Source organism: Phyllostomus discolor, chromosome 2 (assembly GCF_004126475.2).
Source record: "Phyllostomus discolor isolate MPI-MPIP mPhyDis1 chromosome 2, mPhyDis1.pri.v3, whole genome shotgun sequence".
In the NCBI taxonomy this organism is placed as follows: Eukaryota; Metazoa; Chordata; class Mammalia; order Chiroptera; family Phyllostomidae; genus Phyllostomus; species Phyllostomus discolor.
In genome coordinates, this window is record NC_040904.2 from 36,659,465 (window position 1) to 36,678,332 (window position 18,868).

General features: G+C 33.2%; 1 protein-coding gene and 1 non-coding gene across 2 annotated transcripts in view; both read left to right on the forward strand.

Moving 5' to 3' along the window:
* The window catches only part of NAALADL2 (N-acetylated alpha-linked acidic dipeptidase like 2), a 1,143,498-nt gene that overhangs the window by 131,645 nt on the left and 992,985 nt on the right, over positions 1-18,868 (forward strand). The gene's annotated exons all lie outside the window — the stretch shown is intronic.
* Positions 12,894-13,001, forward strand: LOC114491153. The gene has a single exon (XR_003683968.1). It is a non-coding gene; the product is annotated as a U6 spliceosomal RNA (small nuclear RNA).

The window sequence follows — 18,868 nt, forward strand, 5'->3', positions numbered from 1 at the left end:
GGAAGGAAGGGAGGGAGGGAGGGTGGGAGGGAAAGAAAAGAAAAAGGACTTATGGACATGGATAATAGTGTCATAATTGTTTTTAAACATGCACTAAATCCTACTAAATAATACTTTTAAAAATCCTCAAAAGGCAACTTTCTTTCGTCAATCACTAGTATCTGATGCACTGCACACTATTATTCTTACCACAGAAGTAAATGAACATACAGATGAGGCTATAATATTATTGGGGCAGTTATGTTTATATTTAATAATTTGGCCTTCTTTGCTGTGGAAAGAAAGATTAGAAGCAAAGAAGCATTGTTTTGAAGGCCCTAAGTAAATCTGTAGTTGATTAATTAGTAGAGTATGACCTCTAGGTACCCTGACCTGAAGATGAAGGCTGAACAAGTGCTAAAAGCAGTTTATCTTTTGAAGACAGCTCCAGTGTTTCAGAATACAGAAAATGAGTAGCTTGATCATTGGCTTACACATTTGACTTTTGGGATTTATTCTGTTTAATTCTCCTCAGTAATCCTTTAGCGGCATTGACAGAAGAGCTCTTTTAATTTGCACACAATATATGAGGTGTATGAAAGTGAATTTTATGATCATAATACTCTTGAGGTTAACTTTCATGTTCTAGTCTATAATATACTTTATATTAAATATTTTATTGTTATTCTATTACAGTTGTTCCAATTTTTCCCCCTTTGCCCTCCTTGTGCAGCCCGCCCCCTGCCCCCATAGTTGTTCCCTATCATGTTGTTCATGCCCATGGGTCATTCACAGATATTCCTTGTCTAGTCTCTTCCCCTTCTTTTCACACTATTCCCCTTCCCCTGGTTCCCTCCCTGCTTGCTGTCAGTCTGTTCCTTGTTTTCATGCCTCTGGTTCAATTAAAGGGTAAGTTTTATAAACACTAATCTTTCAGGTAAGTATATTCTCTTAGATCCTAAATCTGACACAATTCTACCCTTTTGTATTCAAGAGGGTAGCTCTTTTCTACTGAAGACTGTTCCATATCATTCCTACTGTGGGCTGTTCCAAGGGACTTAGCATTCCCTCCTTATCCATTCATATATGCATATGTTGAGTCTTACACGTGCAAAGGCAGAGTTCAAATAAGGATGTAGTTCTTGATAAGTGGGCAAGAAAATAAGCAATTTCACCCTGGACCACAAGTGACTGATTAGCTCTAGAATTCTGAAGTTGAAAGGATAGTTATTAGCATAATGTTATGCATAAGGAATGTGGTGTATGTCACTCTATGATTTTCAATATAATATGCCATTTGGGGCAGCTTTTAAATATATTATCATATAGTGGTTATTTTTAAATTAAATTTTGCTGAAGTATAAATGAAAGGTAATGCATTATATATGTAATGCTTACTCACTTGAAAACCAAACTACATATTTCTGAAACAGAAATATTGTAATTTTTCATTTTGTTGGTTAAACTAAAATATTATATAAAATACCATTAAAGTATGGCTTTCTTTATTAATCATTCAGTGACTGCCCTGAAGTTACTACTTAGGACTTTAGTAGGTATTTTGCCTTTCAGGAATATGTGAAGGATTGCTCTTTTATTGAAATACATCATAGTACTTGCATTCCCTTTATTGGAGAAAACCTGGATCATGTATATTTACCATCTCTCATATCATGTTAAAATTTGTTTTACAAAAATTCATGTTCTAAATTTTCAACTTATTTAAAAGCTAATATCATTCTGCATAAATTTATAATACAGTTATGCTTACCCAATTTACCCTCGCTTTTTCCAACATTTTTCATGTTCAAAACAATACAAATGGAAAAAAGTATTCAAATATTTTGATCATGATTCACTGTCCTGTTTTCAGCCTTTCTCTTTGACATTCTCAGCCACTACCGTTAGCAAGATTTTGACTTATTGCAAATTTAGTTTAAAAGACACAAATCAGTTGAAGGAGAGGAGGATGGACAGAAGTAATTACATTAATTAGTTCAGGAACTCTGTCTCTGTTTACTAAGGAATTTGTTAAACTTAAAATTAGGGGTGAATTACAAACAATATTAGAATTTGTAGCTTATTTCTAGGAGATTCTTACATTACCTGTTTAACAATAAGTTCTCTTGGACTGCAGGTGGGCTCTCCCAACTCACAAAGCTGAATAAGTCTACCTAGGAGAACTTTGGGTCCAGTTGTGTCATTTACAGATTACCTGGGTAAACACTGTTCATTCCACTTCTTTTCCACTTTCAGAAGGTGTGGGATTATTTTGGCTCTATGTTTCACACCCCCTCCCCATCCTGAAGAGTTCAGCACAGTATGGTATTCTTTTGTATGACTCGTAAAGTCCAGTTCTCATAGATGCATTATATATTGTTAACATCCTTCATTGGTCAGATTTTGTTCCTGTTTCTTTTGGTTACATATTCTTTACTGTATCTAGTCAAACCTTACTTCTGATTTATTTAATATAATCATAAAGAGTAACAGACATATTTATATACAAAAGAATAGACATAAGGGTTCAGAAAAAGTATTTATGAAAAGTTCTTCAACTATTCTAACTATGAAATTCAAGGTTTAAAATCCTCACCAAATCTGTCATAACTTTGTCACTCTAATCTAGGGGAGTGGTGAGAAGAAAACAGTAGGAAAAGTAGGGACGGTTGGATGGTTATTGATTCTTTTGGCGAAAAGATCTTCTTTGAAGTACATTCTTTCTGAATTTAACCATCTCTTGTTCTGGCATTGGCAAAACGAATTCTCCTCATCACATTCCTCAAATGCTGATTAATCTTGACTTGTGGCTCTGATTGCTGTCTGAAAGCAGGTGAGAAAAGTAATAAAAGATGTATATGTGATGGGGTAACTGAAAATTGAATTACTGGATTTTATTTTCAAAATGGACTAGAGGAAGATAATTAAAATAAAGGATACAAGATTTAAATATATATTGCTGAATGAATATGTATAATACTACGTATATGGAATGGAATATGAAGACCTTAAATATTTGCTGTTGTTCACTACTTTTTTCTTTTCAAATAAAGTCCTTACCTAAGCTTAAATATTGTGTATAACTTATTTTCTCATGTCAGCAAATGTTTCATGACATTCAGTTTTCTGGATATGAGGGAAAACTGGCTGTGACATCTGTCAGCACATTGATTTCCAGGGTTGATACAGATGGTCCGAGCTGATCCCTTGTCTCCCTCTCCACTCCGTTTGTGTCCCTTCCAAAGCCACCTGACCTTCCGAAAGGAGACCCAGTCGTGAAGGGCATTTAAAAGATGTACTTGGTAAAGTTTCTAGACGTGCTCAAAATTTATTCAAAGGTATATAAATATGCAGAACAAATAGACAGACTTTGGGGAGATGGTTCCCCTTTCCAGAAGCAGTACAGTGAACAGAGAGGCTCGAACTTGAGAGTCCACACAAGCTGTCAGTAGTTACTGTATGACTTCAGTGAGTTACGTGATCTTTTCAGCCTTAGTTTTTTCAACAAAATATGCTGATTAATATCTCCAACTCACAAAGTGTTGTTTGAAAACACTAAACACCTTCATTAAACTAATATTTTTGGGTATCAACTAGGGCCGGGCACTCTTATAGGTATTGGAGCTATCCTAATGAAAAAAGTGTGTATAAATGAATCATAAATAATGAAAATACCCATGCCCTCATGGTGATTGCATTCAGGTTTAGAGAGATAGGCAATAAAAATACATCTGTAAAATACACATTATGTATGATAGTGATAAATGCTCTGGGAAAAAATAAAATGAGGAAGGACAATAAAGAATACTGGAAAAGGGAGGGTTGCAATTTTAAGTAAAGTATTAAGGAGATGCTTCACTGAGATTATTTTTAAGCAAAGACTTAAGGAGGTGAGGCAGGGAGAGGCAGTAATGTCATGGGGAAGAACTATCACATTAAATATGATAATTTATGTAAAAATCTTAGCATAGTTGGCTCAAAGTACAGTACGTATTTAATAAGTATTAGCAAATATGGTTATAAATAAATCAATCTTGGTTTTAAGAAAATGATTTTAATTTGTGGTTTTACTCTGTGATCACAGAAACAGCAGGCAGCGGAGTGGACAGCACCAGCGTTGCGCTGATTCACTGTTATGTGAAAACATAAGCCAAGGGATAGACCATAAACTCAGAATCTTGTCAGGAAGACAATTGTTTCAGTTACAGTTTTCCCAAAACTTAAAAGAACCTGAAAATATTGGAATAGGAACTGTTCTTTAAAAATTCATATGGAAACCGATAAAGCCAAATTTTTTGCTTGCTCGTTTTCTTACTAGAAGCGTGTTTTAAAACACTTAAAGCTTGTTGTTTCCTTATTACAGGAAGAAAGCTTAAAATAGGTGAGCCTGAAACATTGACTTTTATTCATTTTGAATTTCATGGAGCACCCACAATGATGCATATTTCCTTTCAAATATTTATCCATCACTTCCAGACAAGTAGTGTATGAGGCAATAAATAACAGACAGCTAGAACAGGAGAAAACAGTTTTTTAATGCCTTGTGCTTAAACTGTCACTCTGGCAGGAAGTAATAACTGAATGCTGCATTATTTAAGGCAAGGTAATCAACTACTTCCTTTCAGAAGCAAATCAGCTGCCTTGCCCTCTGAAGCCAGGGTTTCCTTAGTGAAAAACTATAGTTGTGAGGTTTGATGTGAGGTAATTGGTCACTGAATCTTGATGCTTTATACACCAGAGAAGGGCTTCTTCCTTTGAGGTTTCTGGTCATCACTCATCATTAAACAAAAAGGGTTGCCAAGTGCACACTCTTCCACGTGGTTGGCAGTGGGGTGTATTAGGGACGCGTAGACTTGGAGTTAGAATGCTCTCCATTTGACTCCACTACTTATTGTTTGATTCTGGATAAATTACCTGATGTCCTAGGATTCATTTTCTTTGCCTGTAAAATGTGGGTAGTTATGCTAACTTAATTGAGTTGCTGAGATGATTAGGTTAAATAATGTGTATAAATATCTACCTTGTTTTTTGTTGTCAACAAATATTTGCTAGTTATGGATGATATAAAGATCTCTAGTTACAGAATAAATATATAGGTGTTTAGCTATTGAATGTTAAGACTAAGTGTTTCAATTTTGATCACCTGTTATAGAAGGCACCAAGGAAACATTAGTGCTTTTTCCTGTTCCCTCTGTTCCTCTGATTTTTTAAAGTCATAAATAGTTTCTTGTCCAGAATATCATGTTCCACTTGAAGACCCTATATTAAGCCTCAACCTACACAAATCCTGCATGTCAAATGTCTGTCCAGTTCCTAAAAATTTGTCTGGTAAATGTAAGAGCCCAGAGTTGTAGACTGAGACTATTGTGTACATTAGTAGTGCTGGTTGACAGGATTTGGACTTATTTGGAATGACAATGTTTTTAAAATACAACTTCTACTCAATTAAATAATTATAATTAAATGTATAAAAATTCACTATTGAATATGACCTCTCAAATGCACTTGTTTATAATATTATTCATAGTTTACCTGCTTTTGGATGACAATTTCCCCATCAGAACTGCAAAATATAAAGCTTTCATCTTCTCTTTCTAGCAAGTTATTACTTTGGTCTGTAGGATAATAGGCCAAGGTGGACCAATGAATAGAAAATGAAATTAGTTGTTGTGTTCTGCACTTTTAAATTTCTTTATTGTGGATAGAAAAATTTTTATGGGGAATTGAGTTTTACTTTTTCTACATTTTAATTTATATTAAAATAGTTTTATCATTTACATTGATGTGCTGTGAACTTAAATTTAACAGTATTTATAATAGTGTTTTAAATTGTTACAAGATCACACAGTGTTATTTTCAATTTTTATTGGGGATTTTAATCACTTTTCAGATTCTAAATTTCCAAGATATAAAATTAAACTATTTGATTTCTCATTACACTATTTTGATGTTTTAAACACTGATAAAAATATGATTGCTGTAAATTATTCTATATTAACACATTTCTATATATATAATTAATCTTTGAACATTGTAAACATTTGAAAACTCTACATTATGTTTTAACATATAAGGGTCTCTAATTATATGGAAAGTGATTATTTCATTTCATGACCATCTATTTTGAAGATCAGGTGTAAAATCATTGACATCATGTGGAGATTGGGGTGCACTGATCTTGTGTAAAACTAAAGTGTTAATTTCAGAAAATTAATCGTTGCCTGATTGCAAGTGCTAAAAAGCAAGGTTCATGTTTGTCTCTTCTCTGTGGTTTTGACAGTGCCTGGTTCCGCAAACATTTTCCGTGCTACATACTTATTTACTCTGCGGTTCATTGGCTATGAAGTAGGGTTATTTTAAAGTGAGTAGGTTATTTAAAATTAAGCAGTTCATTTGGATACATTGTTGTATATTGATGTTCACGTTGCCATTGTCTACCAGGGGACACGGTATTTTGCTGTCTCTTTGGGTAGTCTTTACCTGTTGATGAGACATTCATGTGGGGATTTATCGGCCGAATATTCACATGCAGAATGAGCTGGGCAATGTCCACAGAACTATTGCTGTGAAGTGTCTGTGGTTTAATGAAAAATTTCAAATCATTCCTTTTACTGTGCTTAAAATAAATGCCGTCTCTGAAAACAGTCACCAAAATATTAAAATGCAAGTGTTATTATCTCCATGTTGAGGCGTTTTGCTTTCATAAAAAAATCTAAAAAGAACCACACAAGTGGTTACAAAAAGCATAACCAATTTCTCCTAGTCTAGTAATCAAAAAGATGCACAAAATTTATATATAGTTTTCATGGAAGAATATTTATATTTGTGAACAGTTAAATAATTTATGGTATATCTGTATGTCAGACATCATACAACTTTAAAGAATATTTTATGATTAGTTTATGACAGAGGAAATGTTTGTAATAAAATACTATGTTAAAAATAGACAACTATATGTTCACTTTGATTTATAGAAATATACAAATGTACATAATACTTTCTTATTTATACATATGTCTCTGGATTTAATAAAACTGAATATTACTTGATTTCTTTTGTCAATGTTATTTTTGTTTTTTCAAATCACATTTACAAATAGTATGGCCTTATGAATTATATGTATTCTGAAATATTGGTAATGTTTTAAATATATAAATGTTTGAGTGCTTTGATTCTTTTATGAGTGGTGTGTCCAAAATAATCAAAATGTCTAGTGTATTCTTAATTTACTAAACATACCAAGTGCTCATATTTTTATGTAAAATAAAATAAATATCAATAAAATGCATTTATAGTTGTATTTTTAAATTAAATTATAGCAATAGGGTGATTATTGCATTTAATACCTTCCAACAGGCTGCCTTCTATTGCCATGTAGTTGTAATGTAAATGAAAATATTTGTTGTTGCTTTGGTTATTCAAATGCACGATATGAGCTTCTTGTGTTGTTTTTAAAATAATGGCAAGATTTTAGGGCTTTTCTGCATGACCTTCATACAGTAGATAATTATGGCATGTCTAGTTTATACTGATCTCTTTGGTAAGCCAAGGAGATAATAAATGGAATAAGAAATGTGTTTTTTTTTTCTGTTAAAACATAATTTAGTGAAGAGCAATATTAAACTATAGTGTTTCATTACTAATATAATGAAAGTACATGTTGGGAGTTATGGGACAGAGAAACCCAACTCTGGCTGGCATTGTCAAGGAAGGCTAACAAGTGACACATCGGAGCCCCAGCTGGAAATAGGGGACAAGGATGAAGGGAGAGGGTGAAGGCATTTTCCACCCAGGGAACCGTATAAACGGAAACATACCCATGACAGTAGGAGAAATCACAGAAGGAACATCAAACTGTTAAAAAAAACAAACTGATAATATTATGTTAATAGTATAAGCATAATCAATGAAGGAAACTGCAAAAAAAATCAGCTTACAGACATATTTATTTTATTTTACATAAAAATATGAGCACTTGGTATGTTTAGTAAATTAAGAATAAACTAGACATTTTGATTATTTTGGACACACCACTCATAAAAGAATCAAAGCACTCAAACATTTATATATTTAAAACATTACCAATATTTCAGAATATAAAATATGCTTTTGCATATTAACACAATATTCAGAAATAGTGAAGGAATTTTTCCACATGAATGAATTTTTTAATACATGTTTACAGAGAGACACTTTAATTTATTCATTCTTAAAAAACATATTTTACTACTTATTGATGCATTAAACAAACATTTCCTCTTCCTCCACCTTTGTTTTCCTTGTTTTGGGATTTTGGAGCTTATATACAGTTGTGTCTTCCTGGACTCGATAGCTAGAACTATTTGTCCTTTCTCTTAATGGCCCAAGATTGCTTTATTTTTATAATTCTCATGATTGCTCTTTTTGCTTGTCTTCCTGCTGATTTGAATGAAGCCCTGAATCTATTTCTTGTTACCTTAGAGTCCTTTCTTTAATATAACTCCTTTGACTTAACTTTGGAATTTGTGATAACTCCTTTGGCTAATTAAAAATATTTGTCCCTTATTGTCTGGTTTGCTTAATTAAGGTAGTGTAACATTAGAGAATAGGTTATTTTTATATAATTTTAATGTTTTTGAAAACTTTGTTTATATACATTATATAATAAGTTTATATATTATTGATCTCTTTCATATGATGGAACTTTTCATACCATATAGTAAAAAAGGAAATTAGATGACATAGGGATTTCTCTAAAATAATTTTGAAAAATTATGTACCTTCTTGCATATTTAAAAAATGCACATCTAAACTTTTCTTAGTTTTACTGTTGCAAAAGATGTAATTTCTTATTAACGTTATCATTAATTGAATCCAATGGAATCTAAATATCATAATAATTTGATACCTACTGTCATCTATACAAAAATGCCTGAACAAGCTCTTTTTAATTAGAAAACATACATCAGTTTGTCATGTTGAAACCGTCTTAAGCAACTGATGTTTAGAAGTTTTGAAACATACGTACTTTCCTCTATTACCTCTCAGATCTTTGTGTGAAAATTTGGTTTGATGGAGAAAAAACTTCAGGGTCTATCTGTGCCCATGCAATTCATAATATTTCCCCTTACTAAAAGGCAATATTTTCTTCTTTGAAAGACAGTTTTCCGATGCACTCTGGAACTTCTAAATCTAACTTGTTTTGCATAAGTCTTTTTTCACATACATACTAGAAATCTTGGGTCAATTTCAACATATTCTCTTGCAAGACCATTATACATTTAATAGGTGTATCAGCTTGATTAAGAGAATTCCAACCTTATATACATGTCTGAAAAAATATAATTAATGCATATTTTGAAGGAAATTACAGTTTAGGATGGAATTATAATGATATTGCCATTAAATTTTATGGATCAGTGGAGATTATTACACTTTCTGGAACCATGCTGTTATTATAAAGGCCTTAGGTGTAGAATGAATATATTGTTTCTTTTACTCACCACAGAAGTCTAGATAATCAATGGAAAATAATGCAAACTTTCATGTACTTTTACTCAGTATAGAAAGAAATCTTAGAAGTTTTCTTTATTCCTCAATGTTTTTATTTCTATTTTTTATCCTTACATATGGAAATTTTTTTCTTGCCTTTTTTTAGAGAGACAGGAAAGAGAGAAAGCCAGCGACTGGGGATTGAACCCACAACCTTGGTATGTGCCCTGACCAGGAATCAAATCTGTGAACCTTTGGTTTACAGGGCGATGCTCCAACCAATTCAGGCATACTGGCTAGGACTAAATGTATTTCTTAATGAGATAATTAGACAATGGTATTTCAGTAGCTTTGAAAAGTCAGTCTATCTGTTAGCATTCAGCTGAGACCATACACCAAATAAAACACTAAAGTGGTTCCCAACGAGGTTTATAATCAGAATTAGTGGGGAGTTTTAAAACAGTTATTAAACAGGACCTTCAAAAATTCTGATTCGGTAATTCTGGTGTGGCCTTGGACTGTGTGCTTTTTATACAAGGTCATGTTTGAGAAACACTGCTGTATTAGGTCATGGGTAGCACACAATCGAAATACAATAGAAAATGGAAGATAAGAACTTCCCCTTTCATTTTGTTTTCTGGTTTGGCCAAAGAAACATATCAAAAACTAAGTGGTGCTTTCAAAGCTAGTGAATGGTGAATGAAAATTAATATAAGCAAAAAATAAAAATGGAATAAAAGAATATACATTAGAAGCAATGACCAAGTATTTTTTTATTTTGCCTTTTTCCAATGGTAGAAAATATAAATAACATAAATTTGACATTTTAACCATTTTTAGGTGTACAGTTTAGTGGCGTTGTTGTGCAGCCATCACCATCACTCATTTCCAGAACTTACTTATTTTCCAAAACTGAAATTCTGTACCCACATAACTCCCTATTTCCTCCCACATCTCCTGTCTCTGTGGATTTGCTCTAGGCCCCTTATAAAAGTATAATTATACAATATTGTCCTTTTGTGTCTGGAATATTTCACTTAGCATATTGCCTTCAAATTTCATCCATGTGATAGCATGTATCAGTATATTATATTTGTACTAACATTACACATGGTGAAACAAGCATTTTTCAATAACTTGTCAATTCTTTGACATAAACTACCATCTGATTCCCTTGTATTTTTTAAAACCCTGCTGTAGTATTTACTACATACTACATATATCACAAAGCCTAAAACTAACAAGCAGTTATTGTTTGCTTACTTTAACTTGGATGCAGAATATGTATGTGGTTTTAACTCAAAGTGTAATAATTTAGCCTGGGATGCTGACTGGGCATCAAATATGATTCTGGAGCAAATATAAGTGAATTTAATCCATCACTGTTAGAATATTTCTATCACCACCACAATTGTGGCACCATATTTATGTTAATGTTGACTGTGTCAACTGCTAACTTCTAAACATTTACCTATGTGTCATTACATATGTGTGTATGTATTTTTGTATGTTTTGATGCAATCATCAATAACCCTGAAAAATGTTGTAATGGCTAAACAGTTACAGAAATCTGAAAAATATTTTCAATTATGATTAAAGCTGAAGAAATATCCATAGATGCTTAAGTGTATGTATTATTGTCTTTTCTGTTGGCTATCAGTGGACTCAAATATAAATTTAATATTCAGTCTCAGAACTACTTAATTTTGGCAGCCTAATTGCATGGATGGCAATTAACTTGAGGAAACTGGAATCACAAATCATTGTTTTAGTGGCAAATAGAGTATCAAAAATGAATAAATCAGTGAACTGAAACATAAATAAATAAATATAAATAAACTGAATCATAGAGATGTGAATTTCTAAAATCTATATTTTCACTTGGTTGCCAATTTTGGATTAAACTGGAATTTACAGGACTAAAAAGAACTGAGACTGTAGGCCCAACCACACATGTCAGGCTTTAGGGTTTGGATTAGAATTTGCGCTCTTACAAAATGTGTACTTCTGAAAAATGTTACTAGTTTACACTTTTGTTTAAACCTGATGCAGCTCTGAAACACTGATATGTATGACTAACTTAAATGTTAAGTCCTTTGGTGAAGTGTTATTCTTTCTTAAGTCATGATAAAAATAATACACATAATGCATCTTAGATCAAATATAGTAAAGTAAATATAATTTTTGGATTTAATTTTTAAAAATGAGATTCAAATTGATACACTATAAGCATGTACTTGGTAGGAAAAATTAATTAGGATATGAAATGTTTCTCTTTAGAATAAAGTTAATCCTCCCTATTTCTGAATTTACTTCCTGTTTTGGGTTAAATAAACAAATTGAAAGAAATTCATACATTAGATGGAGGTATATCTTACTTGCATATAATGATAATGAAGTACATATCAATCAATGAATCTAGTCATCTTTATGGATTTTATCTCAACTCATAATTTATACTGCCTTCAAAATGCGCTCATAGATCTTTAGAGATTTTATTTCAGCATGTACTGTTTATATAAGGGTTTTTCTCTGTCCATGATCAGTTTTAGGGAATTTATTCACTCCTGAGGAGAGTGAAAATAGCTTGAAAGCATTTGGGACTTTGTTTGGAACCATTCTTTGGAAAGAATCCGGGGCTTTGGGGCCCCGAGAGGCTCTGGCTGTAATGCTGTCTCTTACACACCGTGAGGCAGCGATCAACTTACTGAACGTTTCTTGAGCTATATTTTCCTCATTTGTACACTAATGGGATACTACTTATCTCATAGAGTGATGGCAAATTTGGTGACTTAGTATGTAAAGCCTCTGCTCAAGAAAAATGCTCAGTACATGGTAATAATAATGGCCAATAAAGAAAAAATAACAATGAGTTGCTTGTATTCTAATATTCAGTAATTTTTAAGGGTGCATAAAATAGGAATATGTCATAGTAAACTATGGAGAATGTGAAAAGCACCTTTTTACATATAAAAATCACATATTGTTGAGGGTATTGTTGAGGATCATATACCAAAACTGAATAAGAATCCAGAGAAAAAAGTGCAAGAGATTTGTTAAATGAAACTAAAGGGTTCACTCTAGCAATATTTTTATCAAGTTAATGAAGCCATTAAGTAAATGGGGAACCCAGTGAAATTTATGTATTCAGTAAGAAAAAATTTTGCCAAAAGGGAATCATTTCCTTTTTTCTTGGAAATATATTAATACATGACAGCATAACATTTTTGGATAATGTGGAATAAAAACACCTCTGCTATATCAAACATATGTAAACACCAGATACTAAAGATTCAAAACTGGCCTACCAACACCGTTGTATTAGACAAGAAAAAGAAAGTCAGTGAATAGCAGAGGTTGCACTATGAATAAGAAAAGCACAAGATTGGAATTTTCACCTATATGCCATGAATGGGAATCATTTTTTGAAACTATATTCAGAAGTGCTCGCTTCGGCAGCACATATAGTAAAATTGGAATGATACAGAGAAGATTAGCATGGCCCCTGCACAAGGACGACAATGCAAATTCATGAAGCGTTCCTTCCATATTTTAAAAAAGAAAATATATTCAGAAGTAGAGGGGTACAGGTTTTAAAATTGAATGCACACACACTCACGTGCAAGAGAGAAGTTGAAAAACAATAGCAACACAGTACAAAATACATTTTAAAATTAAAACTAGAGCATAAAATTTTAAGTAACTGATATTTAAATTTTAATTCTATAATACTGTATTATGTAATTAAGCATAGTTGCTTTTGATACCTTAACATTGTGTTCAAAAGTTATGTTGCTATTTTATGTCGAAAGCAAATATTTATTTTATAGATAAGTTGAGGATAATTAATGAAAATATTTATATATCCTGCCTACTATATTTTTAATAATTGACATTTCTTCTTAAATAACATTACATTTGATTAAATTATCTTTAGTTTAAATGGATTAGACAAAAAAAACTTCAATTCTGATGACATATTTTCCCCTTGCTTTCCAGTTTTCAATTGTACCTCTAAATTACTTTACATGTGTAGTTTCTCTCTCTAGCTTTTTACTTAAGTGCTTTAACTTTATTTCAGAATGTATTATACTTTAAATATGATCCCCCTCTTTTGCTTATTAGCACTTCAATACCATAATACTTTAGGTACATAGGGCCTTTACAGTTCACCAAGGCTTTTCATACATATCTTCTCACTTCCTTTGCTGGGGTACCACAGAGGATTACTTTCGCAGTTCCATCTGTGAGGAACTCGAGACTCCCAGAGGATATGTTACTCACTCAAGGTTTCATTGCTAGTAATGATCAAAACTGAGACTTGGACTCACCATTAACGGTTCTGTGGGCATAGCAGAGTTTACAGAATCAGATGCCAGCAGGTGTGAAAGTGAACAGGTGAAGCAGAGAAAGCACAAGGCACTGGGAGTGATGTGGTTAACTGGAACCACATGCCCCATCTGAGGGAGCAGCAGTGTTTTGGGCATAACTGTTGCCTTGAGCAACTCTGGGTACAGGCTTGTCAGACTTTTATTTTAGAAGAAATGCACAGTCCAAATTTTATGTGAAGTACCTTTGTTTTAAATGTTGACAATTAATTCAAACATTGTAAAAACGGCCTAAGCAAGACAAATCTGAGGACTGGTTCCACTGACAATTTAGAACTTGTTTTGGATCTTCAATCTTATGGAGGGTACATGGGGGGCACCTGATTATTCATCTCACTAGTGGATTTCTCACTAGCAGAAATTCTGTAGGATTGACCCTGCATTTGTGACTCAGGAGGTATTTAGTGGCAGCCTTTATCAGTTGATTTCCTTGATGGAATGTTTATTCTTTCATTTGTTCAACCCAAATATATTTCATGGCAACCATGTACCTGGTACCGTCATGGAAAGGAAAATATTATATAGTCCCTGCCCAAAGATTCCAGTGGCCAATACATTTCTATAAACTGGAACTGTTGGAAGCAGAATGAAAAGCTTCATAGTGAAAATACCTTTTGCAAATGACCCTCATACATGTTTCCAATGTAAAAATTACATTCCCTTTTCCACAGAAGTTAAACAGCACTTTATGTGTGTGTATATCCACATGCGTAAGTAAACAGAAATTTACGCTAAATACATATTTCAGGGTTTTATACAACTCTCCCTCATATAGGCAAACTTAAGATAAAAATCTTACCTTATTTTTTAAAAATGGTTTCCAGTATACTACTATCTTATTTCTGTGCAGATAGGATAATATCTAGATTTTCAGTATTTGTTTATTTTTAACCATACTTTTAATATATCTTTCCTTGTTGATGCCACAGAGAGCTTTCACACATGCATCTTTATCCAAAGATATTTTAGCTCTTCGAAAATGTGAAAGTATGAAATACACAGTACATTAAAGGTTAAATGTGTGTGTATTTAATTCTTGCATGGATATATCTGTAGAGATAGAAAGCTGTGTGTGTGTGTGTGAGTGTGTGTGTGTGAGTGTGCGTGGGTTGAAATTTGAAAGGAGGGAGATGAGTGAGGGAGAGGTGGAAGGAGAGAAAGAGTAAGAGGTATTTTATATCATTTGATGAATTGCACTGAGTCCAATAATGAAAACCTGTGACTGTATTTCTTTGCTGCCCTTCTGAGAGTTCAGAGCCTCATTTGATAGATGATCTTAGGAATTAGAGTGATGTACGTGCAGTTTCCTTTGTTTGTGGTTCTGATTTTCTAAATAATATGCACACTTTTACATACCTTTTTATTTACTACTTTTTCATACATGCATATACATACCAGGCATATAGAAGATCTTTGCTCTTCATAGTTTCTGATTGCTATGATTTTCTTATTTTCAATTCCTCAAGAAATCATGTATACCTTTTGTTTCAAGTATTATTACATTTTTATTGGAAATAGGATGGAGAGAGAGAGAAAGAAAAGCAGAGAGACTGAAATAAAACATTCCCTTGCACACTTAAACATACAGACACACAGACACAGATGGCTGAGTGGAATATAAACTGGTTCTGTTTCTCTCAAGTGGCACAGTGAGTTCATATTAAGATGAGGCATGGGTGCCTGTTTTTCATATCTCTTTTGTCATAAATAGGACCTTGTTTTAGATTAATAAAAAAAAAACTTGTATTGCTCTCTGGCAAGATATTACCACTGTCTATTGTACATGCAAATAATATTTCTTGCACATTTTCTTAGAATTAGGGATGTGTTATAAAGCACATAGTTGAAAGAAAATTTATAAATATGTGATAAAGCTGACTGTTTCGATCTAAGCAACAAGTCAATAATAATAGCCATGATACCAAACATTTTCAAACTATTTTCTCTTCATCTTGTGCTATAAGCTGGTGTTGGAATATGGACCAGAGATTGGGAGGGGAAATATAACAATCCAAAGGTACTTTCTATTGATAAAAAACCCATTTGTGTGTGTATCCTTGCCTTTGAAATTGCTGTGAGGGTCTTTTAATGTTTATAGAATACTGTCTCTCAAAAAATATATTCTTCAAGATGCTCCATTAAAAGTTGGTTCCAGCCCTGGCTGGTGTAGCTCAGTGGATTTGAGTGCGGGCTGCGAACCAAAGTGTCGCAGGTTCTATTCCCTGTCAGGGTACATGCCTGGGTTGCAGGCCATGACCTCTAGCAACCGCACATTGATGTTTCTCTCTCTCTCTATCTCCCTCCCCTCCCTCTCTAAAAATAAATAAATAAAATCTTTAAAAAAAAGTTGGTTCCATAAATATGCAAAACACTATATACCCATTTCTTATTCTGGATAGTCATAGTCCAGGTAAGTATATTAAAGATTCTTTGAAGAGTCTTCAAAGGTTATAATATGCCCACCATTAAGAAGCTGTTGAATTTCGTTTAAGCCAGTGGTTTTCCACATCAGTTTACCTTGGCCCCTTTTTCTCTCAATAGCTATGTTAACATCTCATAGATCTAGTGTTAAGAAGAAAACACTAGGTAAAAATCAGCTTTGGAGGTGTAGGATTACTCTTAAGAAACTTATTTTCCATTAGACTCCATAGAAATGGGCTCATAGGGTACTTGATTCTCTCTGAGTGGCTTATTTTCACTTAGCATACAAACACTCCCCAACCTCATCCATGCTGTTGCAAAAGGTATGATTTCCTTTTTTTTTTTGGCTAAGTAGTACTGAACAAAATAAACAAAAAAAAAATAGAAACAGACTCACATATACTGAGAACAGACTGACAGCTATCAGAGGGGATGGAAGTTGGGGGCTGGGTGAAAAAGGTGAAGATATTAAGCAAAGAGAAAAAAACTCATAGACAAAGACAACAGTATGGTGATTAACAGAGAGAAAGGGGGGTGGAGGAGGTAGAAGAAGGATGGGAGGGGATAAATGGTGGTGGAAGGAGATTTGGCTTGGGTGGTGAACACACAGGACAATGTACAGATGATGTATTATAGAATCGTATACCTGAAACCTATATGACTTTATTACCCAATGTCACCCCAGTAAATTCAATAAAAATTTTTTGAAAAGAAGCTTATTTTCCTTCAATATGATTATAACGGCAAACGGATAGTCCTGGTTGTAATTGCCAACTGTTGCTGAGGAATGAATTCATGTTAAAGGACATGTGGTTAGACAGTCTGTTTGTAGAGGAAGTTAATGCAAAATACGGGAAGATACAAACAGAAACGCCTTATCATATAACACAATCCAGTGAAATCGTTTTTTTTTTTAGATACTGTGTTCAGATTGATTGTTTTATGATATCCTATAAAACTAATTCCATATAAAATACTATTATTGTGTTTAGCCTAACTCTTTCTTTTTCTTTCTTCATTTGACCCCCGTTCACTTATTTTATCATTGCTAGAATTACTGATTAGTTCTTTACTACAGTCTAGGTGTTGCCTTACATTTTTAGGAAGAAAAAATCACTCTCTTACCTCTTGTTACTGTTGATCATGTGCCCTATTCTTTAGCTCTTTATCAGTCAGAGTTGGGCCTACCATTTAGAACATGATTTAAGAACTATTGTTCAGGAAGTTTGATGATATTTTCATGTAGTGCTATTGAACCAAATTTTTTCTGGTCAAGTTTTATCAGTGCTTATAAATAACTACCTTGGTAACCAATACACAATTGCCATTTAATGTCTGTTTTAGCTTTATGTAGGCTAATGGCCTTTATAAAATTGTAATTGAGGAGACAACTCAGTTTGTTATGTAGTCTATCTTAGGGGCAAGTTAAACCCCTGGATGGAAATATAATATGCCACATGTAGTGAAATCCATACCACATATGAACAAAAAAACTAGAGGAAGGGGCATTGAAAGTTGAAAAATAGTTTTTGAGCATCTTATACCAATAGTTCTTTGCATTTGTATAGCATTCCTTAATATCTGGTTACATAACTGCTTTCTCTCTCTTTTTCAAATTAAAGCAATAAATTAGGCATTATTATCCTCATTGTTTCAGAGGATAAAACTGGGGCACAGATAATGTTAAATGATTTACTAAACAGTATGTGGTTAAAAAGGGACAGAGCTCAGACTGAAACTTTTTTTGTAACCCTATGTTTATGTTTTTTCTATAGTTAGACATTCATGTCCTTCAAATCATATGCTACAAGTGTGTTCTATTTTGTAATTTCTGCCTATTAAATGTTCAGTCTGTTTATCATTTTTGGACTATTCCCCATTTTCATGTTTTTGTCTCTTAGATTTCTGTTGTTGTTTAAGTCAATAGAGCCAGGACTAGGGTGGAATAAACTCAAGTATTCTGTTCTTCAAGTGTTTACAATGCCATAGGAAAGAGAAGCATGCAAAGGAAATACTTTCATATAAGTATAATTTGTTAAATGGTAAAAAAAGAGCCTAAAAACGAATGCCCTGTGATTTCATTCAGTAGAAGTGACTTTCTTTGTGATGGTAGTAGGATTCCTAAGGGAAGGAGCATATAAGCTAATTGTTGAATTATTATAATAGCATGTATATGTATGGACATAGTAGAGTGAAACTTAAAACTAGAGTTTAAGGAACTGTTCAAAAAATTGACAAGTATTTGCAAACAGACAATAACAACTTGTAAGCTGAGATACTAAGAAGATATTGATTTATAAATTTTTAAAGTATTTTAGAGAGAGGGAAAGGGAAGGAGAGAGGGAAACATCAATGTGTGGTTGCCTCTCACATGCTGCCTACAGGGGACCTGGCTTGCAACCCAGGCATGTGCCCTGACTGGGAATTGAACCAGCGGCCCTTTGGTTTGTAGGCCCGTGCTCAATCCAATGAGCTACACCAGCCAGGGCTGATTTACAAATTTAAGCTATATGAATAAATTCCATGTTTTGTTCTTTTCTATGTCTTCTACTTAATTTCATTGTTGCTTTATAATTCTGAGCTTCTGTGAGCCTAAGTTCATTGAACAC